At 34.4% G+C, this 16356-nt stretch overlaps 1 protein-coding gene across 4 annotated transcripts in view; it reads right to left on the minus strand.

Annotated features, from left to right (window-relative positions):
- The window catches only part of OPA1 (OPA1 mitochondrial dynamin like GTPase), an 81552-nt gene that overhangs the window by 2629 nt on the left and 62567 nt on the right, over positions 1-16356 (minus strand). The gene's annotated exons all lie outside the window — the stretch shown is intronic.

The raw sequence follows: 16356 nt of genomic DNA on the forward strand, positions 1-16356 counted from the left end.
ATGTACAATTATGTACAGAATTTTTTTTTTTTTTGAGACAGAGTCTCACTCTGTTGCCCGGGCTAGAGTGCCGTGGTGTCAGCCTAGCTCACGGCAACTTCAAACTCCTGGGCTCAAGCGATTCTTCTGCCTCAGCCTGCCGAGTAGCTGGGACTACAGGCATGAGCCACCATGCCCGGCTAATTTTTTCTATATATATTTTAGCTGGCCAATTAATTTCTTTTTATTTTTTCATAGAGATGGGGTTTCACTCTTGCTCAGGCTGATTTCCAACTCCTGACCTTGAGCGATCAGCCCGCCTCAGCCTCCCAGAGTGCTAGGATTACAGGCGTGAGCCACCATGCCCAGCCTATGTACAGAATTTTATGGAATTCCCAGATTCTCCAAAACCTAACCAAAGACTCATAGTTAGCAATGCCTGACACAAGAGTTAGATATAAAACAATAAAACCATTTAAAAAAATTAAAAGAAAATATAAGTAAATAGATATTTAACTAGCCTTAGACTGAAAGATGACATTTAAAGTATAAAATAACAGGAGGAATTACAAAGGAAAATATCAACCAATATGGCCACATTGAAATGTACACTTTTATTTATATGTCAAAATGTCATAAAATTAAAAGATGAAGGAAACTGTGAGAAATATCTGCAATGAACATGAGAAGGGCATGTACTTTAAAAACACATACAAAAAAAGTACTTTTCCAGCTGTGAATAAGGAAAGAAAAGTTTAAAAACACCAGAGCCACTAAATGTTAATTAATATTATTTATTTGATTTTCATGTTTATAAACTTCCAAGTAAAATGTATAATTTCTTGCTGGGTGTGGTGGCATGTGCCTGCAGTCCCAGCTACTCGGGAGGCTGAAGTGAGAGGACTGCTTGAGTCCAGAAGCTGGAATCCAGCCTGGGTTCAAGCATAGCAAGATGCCATCTCTTTAAAAAAATCTACAATTTCTCTCTGAAATGTAGATTTCCTCCACAAATGTGAACTATTCACAGTACATGCAATCCCCTATTAAAAGTGGAAAAGTCATGATCTATACTACTTCATTGCTAACTTAATTATATACCTCCTATTTTAAAATATAAGTTACAGCAAGCATGCTAACAAGTATTTCTGTCCTTTTAACACAGTTTAACATATTGAGAATTATTAATTAAAGTGGTTGGCTGTCTGATTTAAAGCTAGTGATCTAGAAGCAAAATTGGCAAACATCCTACTTTCTATCCACAGGAAAATTATAAAGGATGCATTTAATAGTCAATGTTTAAATCTTTTACACTTGAAAGTAAACATCTGCCATTGAAGAGGTAGGTATCCCTTTTTACCAGTAAGATAGTATTAGTGATGAGTACTCAATAAAAGGAAGAATTGTGCTTCTTATGAATTCTTACTAGCCTTGCCAGAACTCAACAAAGTCTATGATGTTACAAACAAAGAACATAATGTTTTCATGTTCTTTTTCCAGTAATTTAACACTACTAATTCTTGGTATTAGATTGACACTAATATAAAATCTGTGGGGAAAAATCCTATTGTTTAAATCAAACTATTTGCGAAAATATAATAGTTATCACAAAGACAGTATTAACGCCTTATATATAAAATTAAACTAGAGAAACCAGAAAAAATAATCCCAACCCATCTCGTAGAAATTTAAGTCTGTATTTTTTGGCAGGCTGACTTCCATTCAAAAAAAATTTTTTTTAGACAGCAGTCAAATCAGTAAACATATTTCCTTTCCCCAAATAAGGCCACATTCTTTGTTTTAAAAGTAATTCATCTTGTTGCTTAGAAACAACCTATTTTTTTCAACGAATACAAAAGTTTCACATAAATGGAGTTCATCAGCTGAATAATTTTTTAAAAGGGACGAAAGTAGGAGAAAAAAGTTTTAAATTGTCTCAGAATTTTTGAAACGGATGGGTCTTTAAAGTCATTTAACTCAAGTAACACAACACATAGCAATCTCAAACAGTTGTTTAGAGACTCAGCAGCTCCTCTAAACATTTCATTGACAAATATTTCTACTTGGGAATGCTGAATTATGTGAAGAGGGGAAATCCAATTCTACTTAATACATGATTTGAATACCACAGGGCAGCTGTAGGCCTAGATCTGTCCATCCTTTGCCCTGTCAATGACCTCTATCCTATCTGCAGGCATGAGGTACAGTAGCCTCACTTACAAGAGATTGTTAAAAGCAGGATCTATTTGGACTGAAATATACCAAGAGCCACTCTGATGCAGGTGTCTGACTCTATAAGGTCTAAATGAAAGTCAAATTCTAAAATTAAGATGCAAGCATTTCTTTTATAAATGAAAGTACAATGACTAATTGTTTTTCTTTTTTTTTTTAAATTTAATTTTTCTTTCTTTTTTCTCCTTTTTTCCCCAAGAAGAGGACAGTTTTAATACAATGACTAATTAACTGTAATATAAAAACCACAGAATACAAAATTGCCAAAATTCCCTTAAGACACTATGCCTTTATTATATAAAATATTTTACAATTAGGATATCAGAACACAGTACTACCATGCCTTGAAATCTCAGGAATGACAAAAGGCATTTAAGTTAATTATCAGGAAGTAATGGGGGTAGGAGGTAAGAAGGGAGGGGAGAATGGAGGGAGAACTGAAGTAAGTAAAAAAGAAAAAGGAGCAACTGTGGTAAACGTATCCTTTCAACACTATCTAAAAACATTCATTTATTTGTTCTTTCACTTATACAATGTACTTGATGGAGTGATATGGGGACAAAGATGACACGCTACCTTTGGGAAGCATTCCTTGCTTACCCTCTCACTCTAAGTCTATGAAGTTTCTACTGTGGCATTTCAAATCTGGCATTTCATTTCACCTTCACAGAACCCTGCAGGTATCACTGCTAAAGATGAAGACATTAAAGCCTGGAAAGTTAGTCTTGATCACGCTCCTTTGATTCACAAATATACACAAGATCTGCTACACCATGCTAACTCGTAATCATAATAAAGCAAATGCTATTATTTTAATTTTATTTAAGTTTTATGTTTGACATGAAATAAGACACATTTCAGTAAAAATCAGGAAACACAACAGTTACTGATACTTCCTAAGTAGTCCTGTACCTAATGATGACAAAACTGTAAAATATTCTAATAAATATGACCTCTTGAGGAGACTAAATCTATACACACTTGGATAAACCCTTGGAGAACAATACAAGAGTATGAAACGGACACCAGCATCTTCAGTGTCTAGAATAATGTCTGGATGATTATATATGCTCAATAAATACTCAATAAATGATAGATGAATGAAGCTCCTGAAAATATGGCACAGAAAATAAGTAAGGGCCATGGGTTATCAATCAAGGAGGAGGAGGGAAAAAAACCCCACTTAGCTGGCTTCCTGAATATTATACCATTGACCAAGAGGACAGAAGATAAGATCACTAGCAAGACTGGGAACAGGCTACACATTGACAATGAAGGTTAAGGAAAGCTGGTGGGTCATACCTGAACCAGATAAGCAACAGAGATCAGAGGAATACTCAGCTCTCACAACACAATACTAGTGCTGTGGGAAAAACCTTCAACCTAATTATCACATCTTATTATCAAGGCTGAAATATGCTGACTACATATATATATTCACTTGCAGCTTTAGAAACTATACTCTGATTTCATGTTTGGCAAGAAAGCTACATTACAAGTAATAAGCAGCATTATTTCCCATACTTAAATTCATTCATTTTAAATTTTGATATAAGTTTCCAAGACTGTCTTGTATACTAACTATGCCATCTGGCTACAAAGAAAACCAAATTATCCATTAAAAATGAGGTAGCAACTAAAACTTTCTATGTTCTGATGTTTCCAAACTAACAGTTTTACAATGTTTTCAAATTCCAAAATATTACTGTTAACTATTGTACCATTAGAAATTTCTTTCTCATAAAAATGTGTGTACAGATCAGCATAATTAAAAAATTAAAATTTTCTATTAAATATTTGAATGAAATATTCATAGAGTATTCTTGTAAAATTTGTGATTTACTTGATAAATTAAACCAACTCAAGAAGGGATTAACAAACTGCTATTTCTTTTACACAGGAATAGCAAATTCTACATGTAGTGAATACTGAAGCTACTTTCCATTTATCCAATGTTTACTTAAAAGATGAGTTATTTCAAACATCAATTCATTGTGCTTCTTGACTGAGTCATGAATATTCCCATAATCCCCAACTCATAAACCGTCTCAGTGAATGAAGTTCCTTTTCTTTTTTTCTTTTCTTCAGATGACTTGACACCCATTCATGTTTTGGGACTCTTTATCTCTACACGAAATGATACTGCTTCTCTCATTTTCTCTTTGGGTCTTCTGATACTTGGTCTAAAGGTCTCAAATATAGACTAATCTGTAATTAGGTTTTGAATACACTGTGAATACCAAAAGGCCAAACCTGGGAGAAGGTTCACTTCAGTGGTTAATAAGAGTTTAGAATAGGAACAAAGAACCACACACAAAACACTACCACATGCACTGAAATAAACCTTTTACAACTTTTGATATTTTTAAAGAAAGCATTAAAAAGCAAGCTGCAAACTTACTAATGCAGTGTACTTTTAGCAAACCACATATCCAAAGATCCAACTGTACCTTAACAGAACTATTTTATAACATGCTGCACAAGCACTTTGTACCAAGCTTTAAGACACCTTGTGAAATTCCACTGTAAAAAGTTGTTCACTATAGCACTGAAATGAAAGGAACAATTCTTATTATGTAATATATGTCATTCCAGAAAAAGTTTGCTTTTTATTAGGCAATTACACTGTATAAGTGCCCTTTAGAACTCAATATTTAAAGGAATATAGGGTCTAGGGGAAACAAGGGAAGAACTAAAGGTAATGAGAGACCAGATTCAAGATTCTCAAAGATACAGTCAAAATCTCAGATTTAGCTCAAGAAAAATCTCGGATTTAGCACAAGAAAAAAAAAGTGCACCTTTTACAGTTGATAAAAGGATTAACCAAAGAGATAATAGTGTATAGCTAAATCTAGCACTTATCTTCAAAATGTTGGCCCTATAGTTTTCCCCCTAGAAATAGGCATGATTATTTTTAAACAGACTCATTAATGAAGACAAAGAGAATATTTCTGCTTGTTACAGAAGGAGGAGGCATCAATTCACATGTCCAGGAAAGCTGTTTAAGACTGGTACGGTACTTTTAAAGTTGGGGTTCCCAGACTTCTAAGGTCTGTGAAGGCTAAGTTGTTTCCATTATTTCAAAAATTCAAATGGAAATCTTCATTTGGGCCAGAATTACATTCATTTTCCTAACAACTATTACTTAGGCTGATTAGGACCTACAATTGGTAGCTATGTTTCTAATAAAAAAGAAAATAAGTCTGTTGTAGACAAAATCTGCTAAAACATGAACTTCACAGTAGTACACAATGATCAAAGAAGTGTTTGATAAATTATTTTTTTTTAGGAATCCCTAGTATAATACCTCTAATTGTCAATGGGCAGTTATTTTATAAGGTTTTCATAAAGTAGAGAACATAATGTAATATATACCTTATGAGGTATATGACAATGTGGTATTTTGCCATTAACCTTATGACTATAATCAAGTCACAGTCCTCATTTCTTTTTCTTTATAAAATGAAGGAATCTGTCTAGAAGAATTCAAAGCCCACATTACTTTAAAATTTAATATTGAAATTTACTGTTCTAATCAATTATATGCATATTATGCATCCTTTTTTTTTTTTTTTTTTGAGACAGAGTCTTGCTTTGTTGCCCAGGCTAGAGTGAGTGCCGTGGCGTCAGCCTAGCTCACAGCAACCTCAAACTCCTGGGCTCAAGCGATCCTTCTGTCTCAGCCTCCCAAGTAGCTGGGACTACAGGCATGCGCCACCATGCCCGGCTAATTTTTTATATATATATCAGTTGGCCAATTAATTTCTTTCTATTTATAGTAGAGACGGGGTTTCGCTCAGGCTGGTTTTGAACTCCTGACCTTGAGCAATCCGCCCGCCTCGGCCTCCCAAGAGCTAGGATTACAGGCGTGAGCCACAGCGCCGGGCCTATGCATCCTTTTTAACTTGTCTTTTTGTTTATTCCTTAGTATCTTTTTCTTTTTCCTTTCTTTTTTAAAAGACAGGGTCTTAACTCTGTCACCCAGGCTGGAGTGCAATGGCCTGATCATAGCTCACTGTAACCCCAAACTCTTGGGCTTAAAAGATCCTCTCACTTCAGCCTCCCGAGTAGCTGGGACTACAGGTATACACCACCACACCCAGATAATTTTTTTTAGTTTTGGTAGAGACAGTGCCTCGCTATGCTGCCCCAGCTGATCTCAAACTCTTGGCCTCAAGCAATCCTCCTGCCTCAGCCTTCCAAAGTGCTGGGATTATAGGCATGAATCACTATGCCTGGCCCCTTACTATCTTTTTATTTACTTGATTTTAATCTTCTGGTAAAAAATGTAGTCACAAATTACAATATTATTCCCATGAAGCTACATAATTCATCTTGGAAAGATCATTTTTATGTTTTTTTTTTTTTTTCTTTTCTCCCTGAAAATCAATGCAGGGAACAGCAGGGACTGCTTGTATGAATTATCTACTTACCCAGAAGCCTGTCATTTAAAAACACTCTGCCTAGCACAGCACTTGCTATGTAATAGATTCCCATGAATATTCATCCATTCATAGCTGAGTAATCTGACTTAATCAATACTTAATTCAAACATTCAAGACGATTATTTAAAAAGTTCTATTTTAAGACCCCAAACCCAATAATTTAGAAAGAAAGTCTATAAGGTAAATTACAACTTATGTCTGCTAATTAAATAGCTCAATAATGATTTGTGGATAATTTCAGCTTTCTTTTTGAACTCTTTTAATGCAAATATTTCTATCAGGCTTCTTTTGGCTAACATGATCAAAACCTCTTCAAATAACTTTGTTTTCTGAAGCCTATTTCCCCAAAAGACTTCAGTATGGATGAACATGGAGTAGTCCTATACTCAGATTTTTATACTTGTTAGACCCTTCAACTTTCATAAATGGATAGCAACTCTAATTTCAGCTCAGCTAACTATTAATGATTAAGGCTCTACCTTAACTAACAAGAAAAAGTGCCGCTCCAGGTGCCTGTCAATAAGTCTAAAACCTTGAACTTTTGACTACCTGATACTTACTGAAAGGCACAGCTGCAAAAAGAAATAACATTTATGGAAGACTGTATGGGGTATGTATAATTCATCTATTTCTCTAGGGATAATTTATCTCCAGGAGAGAAATTTCTCTTAGGTATGTGTACCAGGAATACCTATGCTTCTCCTAAGCAACTGCTATGTTGTTGTCTGATGGCAACCATGAATTACATAATAAATTTTACTTTCCGTTTTGCATGAGCCACTAGGAAGCTCAGGGCTAAATTGCAGATTACCTCTAGCAAAGTACAGACATACCTTGGAGATACTGTGGGTTCGGTTCCTGACCACTACAATAAAGTAACTATTGTAATAAAGTGAGTCGTAAAAATTTTTGGTTTACCAGTTCATATGAAAGCTGTTTTTATAATACCATATTGTAATCTAGTAAGTGTGGAATTGCAGTATGTCTAAAAAAACAATGTACACACCTTAATTAAAAATATTTTATTAGCACTCTGGGAGGCCAAGGTGAGTGGATTGCTCAAGGTCAAGAGTTCAAAACCAGCCTGAGCAAGAGTGAGAACTCGTCTCTCTACCAACAATAGAAAGAAATTAATTGGACAACTAAAAATATATAGAAAAAATTAGCCAGGCATGGTGGCACATGCCTGTAGTCCCAGCTACTCGGGAGGCTGAAGCAGAAGGATTGCTTGAGCCCAGAAGTTTGAGGTTGCTGTGAGCTAGGCTGACGCCACCACATTCTAGCCCAGGGAACAGAGTGAGACTTTGCCACACACACACAAAACACACACACACACACACACACACAAATGTATTGCTAAGAAATGCTAACAATCCTCTGAACCTTAGGTGAGTCATAATCTTTTTGCTGATGGAGGGTCTTGCCTCTATGTTGATGGCTGCTGACTGGTCACAGTGGTGGTTACTGAAGGTTGGGGTGGCTGTGGCTATTTCTTAAAATAAGACAACTATGAAGTTTATCACATAGATTAATTCTCCCTTTCAGGAATATTTCTCCGTAGCATGTGATGCTGTTCGATGACATTTTACCCACAGTAGAAGAACTTCAAAACTAGAGTCAATCCTTTCAAACCCTGCCACTGCTTTATCCACTAAGTTTATATAATATTCTAAATCATTTACTGTCATTTCAACAATGCTCACAATATCTTCACCAGGAGTATATTCCATCTCAAAAAACCACTTTTCATTGCTATCCATAAGAAGCAACTCCTTATCAATTCAAGTTTTATCATGAGATTGTAGCAATTTGGTCACATCTTCAAGCTCCACTTCTAATTCTAGTTCTTTTGCTATTTCCACCACATCTGCAGTTACGTTCTCAACTGAAGTCTTGAAGGCCTCAAAGTTATCTATGAGGGTTGGAATCACCTTATTCCAAACTCTTGTTAACGTTGACATTTTAACCTCCTCCCACATATCAAAAATGTTCTTAACAGCATCTACAACATTGAATACTTTCCAGAAAGTTTTCAATTTACTTTGCCCAGATCCCTCAGAGGAATCACTATCTATGCCAGTTATAATCTTATGAGGTATTAAGTCAAAATTACTCCTTGATCCACAGGCTGCCGAATGGACGTTGTGTAAGCAGGCATGAAAACAACATTAATTTCCTTGTTCATCTTCATCAGTGCCCTTGGATGACCAAATGTGTGGTCACTGAGCAGTAACATTTTGAAAGAAATCTTTCTTTCTGAACAGGTCTCAATAGTGAGCTTCAAATATTTAGTAAACCTTGCTGTAAACAGATATGCTGTCATTCAGGCTTTGTTATTCCATTGATAGAGCACAGGTAGAGTAGATCTGGCATAATTCTTAAGAGCCAAGGATTTCTGGAATGGTAAATGAGTATTCCAGTTAAAGTCATCAGCTACATTAGCCCCTAACAAGAGCCAGACTGTCTTTTGAAGCTTTGAAGCCAGACATTGACTTCTCCTCTCTAGCTAGAAAAGTTCTAGATGGCCTCTTCTTCCAGCAGGGCTGTTTCATCTCCATTGAAAATCTGTTGTTTAGTATGGCCACTTTCATTAATTATCTTAGCTAGGTCTTTGGAATAACTTGCTGCTTCACCTTGCATTTTTATGTTATGGAGAGAGCTTCTTTCCTTCAATTCATGAACCAAGCTCTGTTGGCTTCAAAGTTTTCTTCTGCAGCTTCTTCACACCTCTCCCAGCTTTCACAGAATTGAAGAATTAGGGGCCTTGCTCTAGATTAGACTTTAACTTAAGGGAATGTCATGGCTGATTTGATCTTCTATCCAGACCACAACTTTCTCCATAACAGCAATAAGGCTGTTTCACTTTCTCACCATTTGTATGTTCACTGCAGTAGCACTTTTAACTTCCTTCAAGAACATTTCCTTTCCGTTCACAACTTGGCTAACTAACTGGCATAAGAGGCATAACTCTTAGGCCTATCTTGTCTTTTGACACATTGTCCTCATAACTTTTGACTTAAAGTAAAAGATGTACAACTTTTCCTTTCACTTGAATATACAGTGGTAATTGTAGGGTTGTTAACTGGCCTAATTTCAATACTGTGTCCTGGGAAATGGCAGTCCAGGGAGAGAGAGAGAGAGATGGGGAACAGCCCCGGTTGTGTAGTCAGAACACACACATTTTTCGATTTGGTTGATCATCTTATATGAACATGGTTAGTGGCGCCCCAAAACAACTACAATAATAACATCAAAGATCATTGATCACGGGTCACCATAACAGATATAATAATAATGAAAAGTTTGAAATATCGTAAGAATTACCAAAATGTGACAGAGACACAAAGTGAGCAAATGCCATTGGGGAAAAATGGTGCCAACAGACTTGCTTGACACAGGGTTGCCACAAATCTTCAATTTGTAAACAATGCAGTATCTATGAAATGCAAAAAAATGAAGTGTACAAGATAAGCTTGTATATAGAAACATGAGCATGTATTTTGAGGGGTACCAATCTTATCCCACGTTTCACTGTATTTCACTTGCCTGGATTTTCCCTTTCCTTCTACCCAACTTTTTCACTTAAGTATTTTTATCTTTGCGTAGAAGACATGTTTGTAAACTGCCTCAAATCCTTTGGGATAAGCCAGGGAATTAATAAACAAACCAACAAGCTAGTTTGTAAGAGATATACCATTAGCCAGCTGATTCACACAGTATACCATAGTGTTCTAAAAGTGGTCTTTTTATACTGTCAATGCTTTTTAAAATGGTACTTTAAGAATATTCTATAGGGTGATGGGGTAACAATATTTGTCACATTTAACCTGTAGGAATAATTTCTGCATGGGAGAAAAAATAAATTATTTTTATTTCTGCTCAATTCTTGGAATACCCAACAATATAAGTATCCATACTTACAGCATTTATTTTCAGCAACAGAACTAAAAATCATAATTTTTATAGGATTCATGATCATCGTTTTAAATGTAAAAGTTAGATTCCACTATAAGGTTACATTTGTTTACTCTTAATTGTTTTATTCTTTAATATATAAAATGTTCCATATTAATTATATCTATCAACTCAAATTATGACAAAAACTTTGAAAATTATTTTATATCCTAACTCATTAATGATACATTTCTTTTTCTCAAAAAAAAGTTAAAATATACTATTTCAAAATGAATACATTCCTTTTGCCCACACAGAAAAACTTAAATATCAATACATTTTAAAAAATATGATTTAGGCAATTAACCGGGAAGACTAAAAAAAGATCAGTAAAATATTCTGTCATAGTCAATTAAAAATGCTTTTTAAAAAATCCATCATTTTTTCTTTTCCTCTTATTTTTAAAAGCATATTTACTTTGAATTTTGTTAGGAGAAAAGTTGAAACATTTTAAGAAAAGGAAAACCACCCAGGCAGCCCTTAAACAGAGAGGACATCATTTATCACCTGCAAAGACAGATTTATAAGAAGAGGGCCCCTTCTGTTCCTTTAAGACTGCAAAACAGATGGGAAGTGAATGGACAGTCAATGGGACAAGAAAACACATGGGAGGTGCTGCTGTATGCATGTTCCCAGCATAAGAAAGAGGTCAAGATTGTAACTGCATGACTGGGTCCTGGAAAGGGTCTTTCTTCAAGCTGTTACAAAGACAAACGCTGTTCCTCATCCTGCTGTCAAACTGTTATAAATATTGGTTTGTCAAAAGACCTTCAGTGCTGAAGCTTTAAAAAGGAGGCATAACAGACGAATGAATCATGAGAATGATTCTTAAACAGTCAGCTTATCAATGTAATTTTAAAAGTAAAAGAAATAATATAAGATTGGAGAATGCAATTCTAATTTATAAATCAAACTGAACATTTATGAAAAAACATGAAATTAAAAATTGCAGGCTTTAATAGAGTTTTGAATTAACCGAGATGAAAAGTAAAAATAACATACAAGTTATATCTCTTAAATAAGATGTTGCATTAGGAAAAAGGATTATTAAACTTATGACAAGAATAGGTACTCATGTTTTATTAGGTTGATTTCACAAGTTCTCAGTTTATCATTGACTTTATCACTCAATTTATCTAACAGCACTATTTATCACAACTTAAAACTTAAGTTGTTTATCATAATTGAGTCAGAATAAGGCTCAGAAAAATAAAAAGTTCAGAATTAATTTCACATATTTCATGAAATTTGAAAACCACCGTTAAATTTGAAGTCACAATTTCTTTTTTTTTCTGTAGAAAAGAAAAATCACAAAGTTCAATTGGCAATGAAAATACGCAGATTTATAAACTTAAGTTATCTTTTTTAAGGAACGAAACCACTATGTACATCTTTAAGAGACAATGTTTTAGATTCAATGATTACGTTCACCAGAACAGGTTCTAAAACTAACATATTATAAAAAAAGAAGCCAAATTATATGAAGCTGGTATATCTATGGACACCCACAAACAAACCCAAAGACTAAAGATGACCAAAATAATTCTAAAAAGATACTATCTCTAACAAATAAGAGTAGCCCCAGCTTTGCCACAAATATTTATGTAACAGACTAAATCATTTACCTCAGTGAACATTCATTTCCCCATCTCAACAATGGGGATAATGCCTTATAAGCCTCATATAACTTTACAAGACACACATGGACAAACACAAGTTTCATAAACTGTAAAGCATTATACAAATGTGAGGGGCAGAGATGAAAGAGTTTCAAGCAGGATATGGATTCTAAAGTACCAAATGATGCAATTACATGAGAATATTTTCTATTCCTGAATGCTTAACTAGATCACTGCTTTGTCTCAATTTTCAGTAATCTTGGAAAAAACAATTTCAGTAGCAGTGAAAATAAAAGATTACAAAGTTAAGAAGTGGATGGTTAAAAGTGGCACCAGGCAAACATTCACAGAGTTTTCCTGTGTAAAAGAGAATCAAGATCAGAAATAGCTAGACTGCAAGGAAGGATCAATTTACTAGTCTTAAAATGAGAATGACTTGAGCATCTTTGAAGAAAGAAGGAAAGGAGAAACAAAATGAAGATACAGCACACATAGGAAGGCCAGGTTCCTGAATACAGATGTGGGACTGACTTTCAAAGGAGAGTGATTTTTAGCACATGCTATGATACAATATGGTCTCTAGAATACTTGAACTATAATATATAAAGTAACTGATACCATAGGATTTATTTGTACTTAATGAACATTTTCTGAAATGTTAATATGAAGAAAAGAAAGAAGTATAGCCGATATTCTGATAGACGAGAAATTAGAAATAGGGGCAATGACAATGAACTGAAGATGTGGGGGTATAAGAGGATACCCACCTGAGAGTTCTTCATGAAAAGTGTGGTCCAGAAATTATGTCCCTAAGATCACATTCAAAATTTTGTTAAACTACATTACAGTGCTAATTTCTGAGTAGTGGCAATTATTTTTTAAATGTTGCCATCTGTGTTTTCTAATTTTTCACAATGGATATGTACTAGTTCTGTGATAATAAAAATGATTAAAAAAAAAAAAAAACCTCTAAAATTCTGGTAGCTTATATGGTAAAGATCTGTCTAACGACAGATCTCTAGATGACTCAGAATATGAAGTAGTGACCAAAAAAGAGACTAAAGGTAAGACTTTCATTATTGGCCCAGAAAAGGGATCTAACTGAAGTTAATAAAAATAGCAAACGTCTTTGCACAACCCAGAATATTAAAACTGCAGAACAGACGAAAGACTCTTCTAAGAAAAATTAAAATGGAATATTTTTTACATAGGAGGTAACAACTAAAGAAAATCTATTATCTGAAATGGGATGCACAACCTTGAAAGCTTCACTAATTCAAGAAAGATTTCAATTCATTCTCAGATGATATAGATCCATGATTGGTAGCTTTAGGAAATGAGAATTCACTGTTGAATCACAACCTCTGAGGATGATACCATGATAAGTAATTACCATGTAGTCCCATGAATTGTCTCTTGGTATAACTACCAAGAAGTAATTTGGAAAACATCTGTCACATTCAGCATATCATGTATTAGCTTTGTCATTTCCATGAATAGGATAAGATTATAAAACTTCTAAGGCAACTATAAATTGTGCTCATTGGGTGAAAAAGTTTAGAAATGTAGAAAATCATAAAAAATTAAAATTCCCTTTGCCCTTAATTCACCTCTCCAACTACCCCAAGAATTGTACTTCACAGTTTGGTGTGCATCAGTCCTCTTTTTAAAAACTTATTTATGTCTTACTTAATTTTATTTTTTATATATTGTTGCATAGGCCAATGAATTGTTTAGTTTTCAATCAGCAGATTTTATTTTTTCCTTCTTAGAAACGGAGAGAATACACAAAAACATGATTAAAAACCAAAATGTTTAAACAAAGTTTAATCCTACCTTTAAAGATACTATTTCATTCTAATCTCTCTGAGGAAATGGTAAGCATTATTATTAAAAGGGGAAAATAGTCTAATTTCTGGTTTTAAATATTTGCATTGGCCTTTTGGATACATGAGAATATTTTCACAATAGCAAAAAAATAAAATCTACTTCAAATTCAATCCATATATTATTGAAGAAACTTTGTCTCTATACTTATTTTTAATCAGTTAAAATCTGAGTTTAAAGCAAAAAGAATATACTTGCTGGTGAAGCACTGAGTACCAGTAGCATGTATAATATTATGGAGAAGTAAATAGTCTTTTAATCTTGTACCAATTTATCAAAATCTTTCAACAGTGACTTTAAAAGACAGACTTGGGCCATGAAAAATGTGCTTCATTCTAAAAGCCCCATTTTGAGTCTGGATTTTCTCCTCAATAACCTGGAGAGCACACTGCTCAGGCCCCGTCATGCGGAATTCTGCGTGTAAATAAGCACTTCTCTAACAAAGATGACTCTCCCTGAGGATTACTTTTTTCTTTGTGTCAACTTTGGTCAATTTTTTTGTTTGTTTGTTTTTATCGCAACACTAAGCAGAGCCTACTTCATCTATGCAGATTCAAGGTAAAAATAATAATTCTTCATTATCTTTCCTAGTTGCTTTCACTTGTTCATTTCGCTTTACTACAAAAATATTTTACAAAGGCAGAATTTACTATTCCATTACTTTTACCCTGAAAAGATGCCTATAAGAGGTCAAGTACTGATGACATAATACAGAAATAAGTTATCTTATTTGTTCTGTAGTGAAGAAGAGAAACATCTCTTAATGTTTTGAAACATACAAATTTTAGTAATAACCATTCCAAAAAGTACTTGACTGTCAAAGTAAATAGATGTATTCCAATAAACTTAAAAATTCCTAGTAAACACAAAAAAGTTACTAAAGTTTCTTGGTGAATTTGGTAGATTGTTAATTAGGAAATCATTGGTGACAAACACATTGGTGACAAACACTTGGTATGGATGAAAGCCAAATTGCAAGATATTAGGAAAGGACTAGGTAGAACAAGAGCCAATGCAGCAAATATAAGCTGATCTCATAAGAGAAACGAGACACCAGCTTTCTGGCAAAGAAGAAAGGTTCCTTAGGATGAAAAGATCTTCTTTCCCCTCTCTTTTTAAGTCAAGAGAAGTAGGCTAATGAAGAACCTGTATTAAAATATCATGAGCAAACATTCACTGAACACTTATAGCACAATATATAACATACAAGCTCAGGGACAAATGGGTAGGTAGTAACGGTAGATGGCAAAAATCACCTGTGGAGCCTTGTCAAAACATGCAAATCAGAGTCCCACTTCTGGAAGAGGTTTTAAACACAAAATTTCCCCTTTCTACTATTTAACTTCCAAATTCTGAGTATAATAATCTTTCTAGAATGATTTTCAGTCTCACACTACTTCAGCACCACTATTCTCATCTATAACAATCCACAATGAGATGCCAGGTATGGGGGAAGTTTAGGAATGTGAAGTAACCAAATAGTATCTTGAATTAAATTAAATTAAAAGGTATCTTGACATCTTTTCTACATGCAGAAGAATAAAATTATTCTGGCTGAGAGTTCCATTTAGTTATGTCTGACTACTTTTTATTCATGTTTCAGCATGGCATGAAAATGTAATTCTATAAATTAGAATAATGTTTTAGAGTCAGTGAAAGGATCTTTTTAGATTTAAGCAGCTATGGTATATTTCTAATCTTAGCTTTTAAAATAGCAATATTAGATCATTCGGTTGCTGCTCCCTTTTTATCACCATAATTTTAAAAATATACTAATACATTTGTCTTCTCATTAAATAATGATTTTTGTGACTATCTGGTAGTTCCAGATACTGGTAGTTCCAGAAACTTCCATCTGTAGTCTATACTTCTAAGTTTTTGAGTCAAAACTGAATTTTATGCACACTAAAATACAAAGGTTGTATCTTTGCTCCTTTCTAATTATCAAGAGAAAGCACAGGATGGAGGATAAGAGGAGACTGGGAAAATGAAGAAACACAAAGACGAGCCCCAACAGCATTGTGTACTCCCAAGAGAAACAAACTTTAAGTTTCAAGAAACAATTGCTTGCTGTCTGGGAGATGCTCAGGCATCAAACAATAAAGAACAGTCAACAGAGGCGAGAGGCCGTGCACGCTGCTGTGATTCCTACTCTCTAATCCCTCCAAGCTCTAGTAAAAAGGCCAGCTGTTGCCACCTCGCGTAGGGAGTCAGCAGAGCAAATTAACTGCGGGAGAAAAAAA

Source organism: Microcebus murinus, chromosome 1 (assembly GCF_040939455.1).
Source record: "Microcebus murinus isolate Inina chromosome 1, M.murinus_Inina_mat1.0, whole genome shotgun sequence".
Taxonomy (NCBI): domain Eukaryota; kingdom Metazoa; phylum Chordata; class Mammalia; order Primates; family Cheirogaleidae; genus Microcebus; species Microcebus murinus.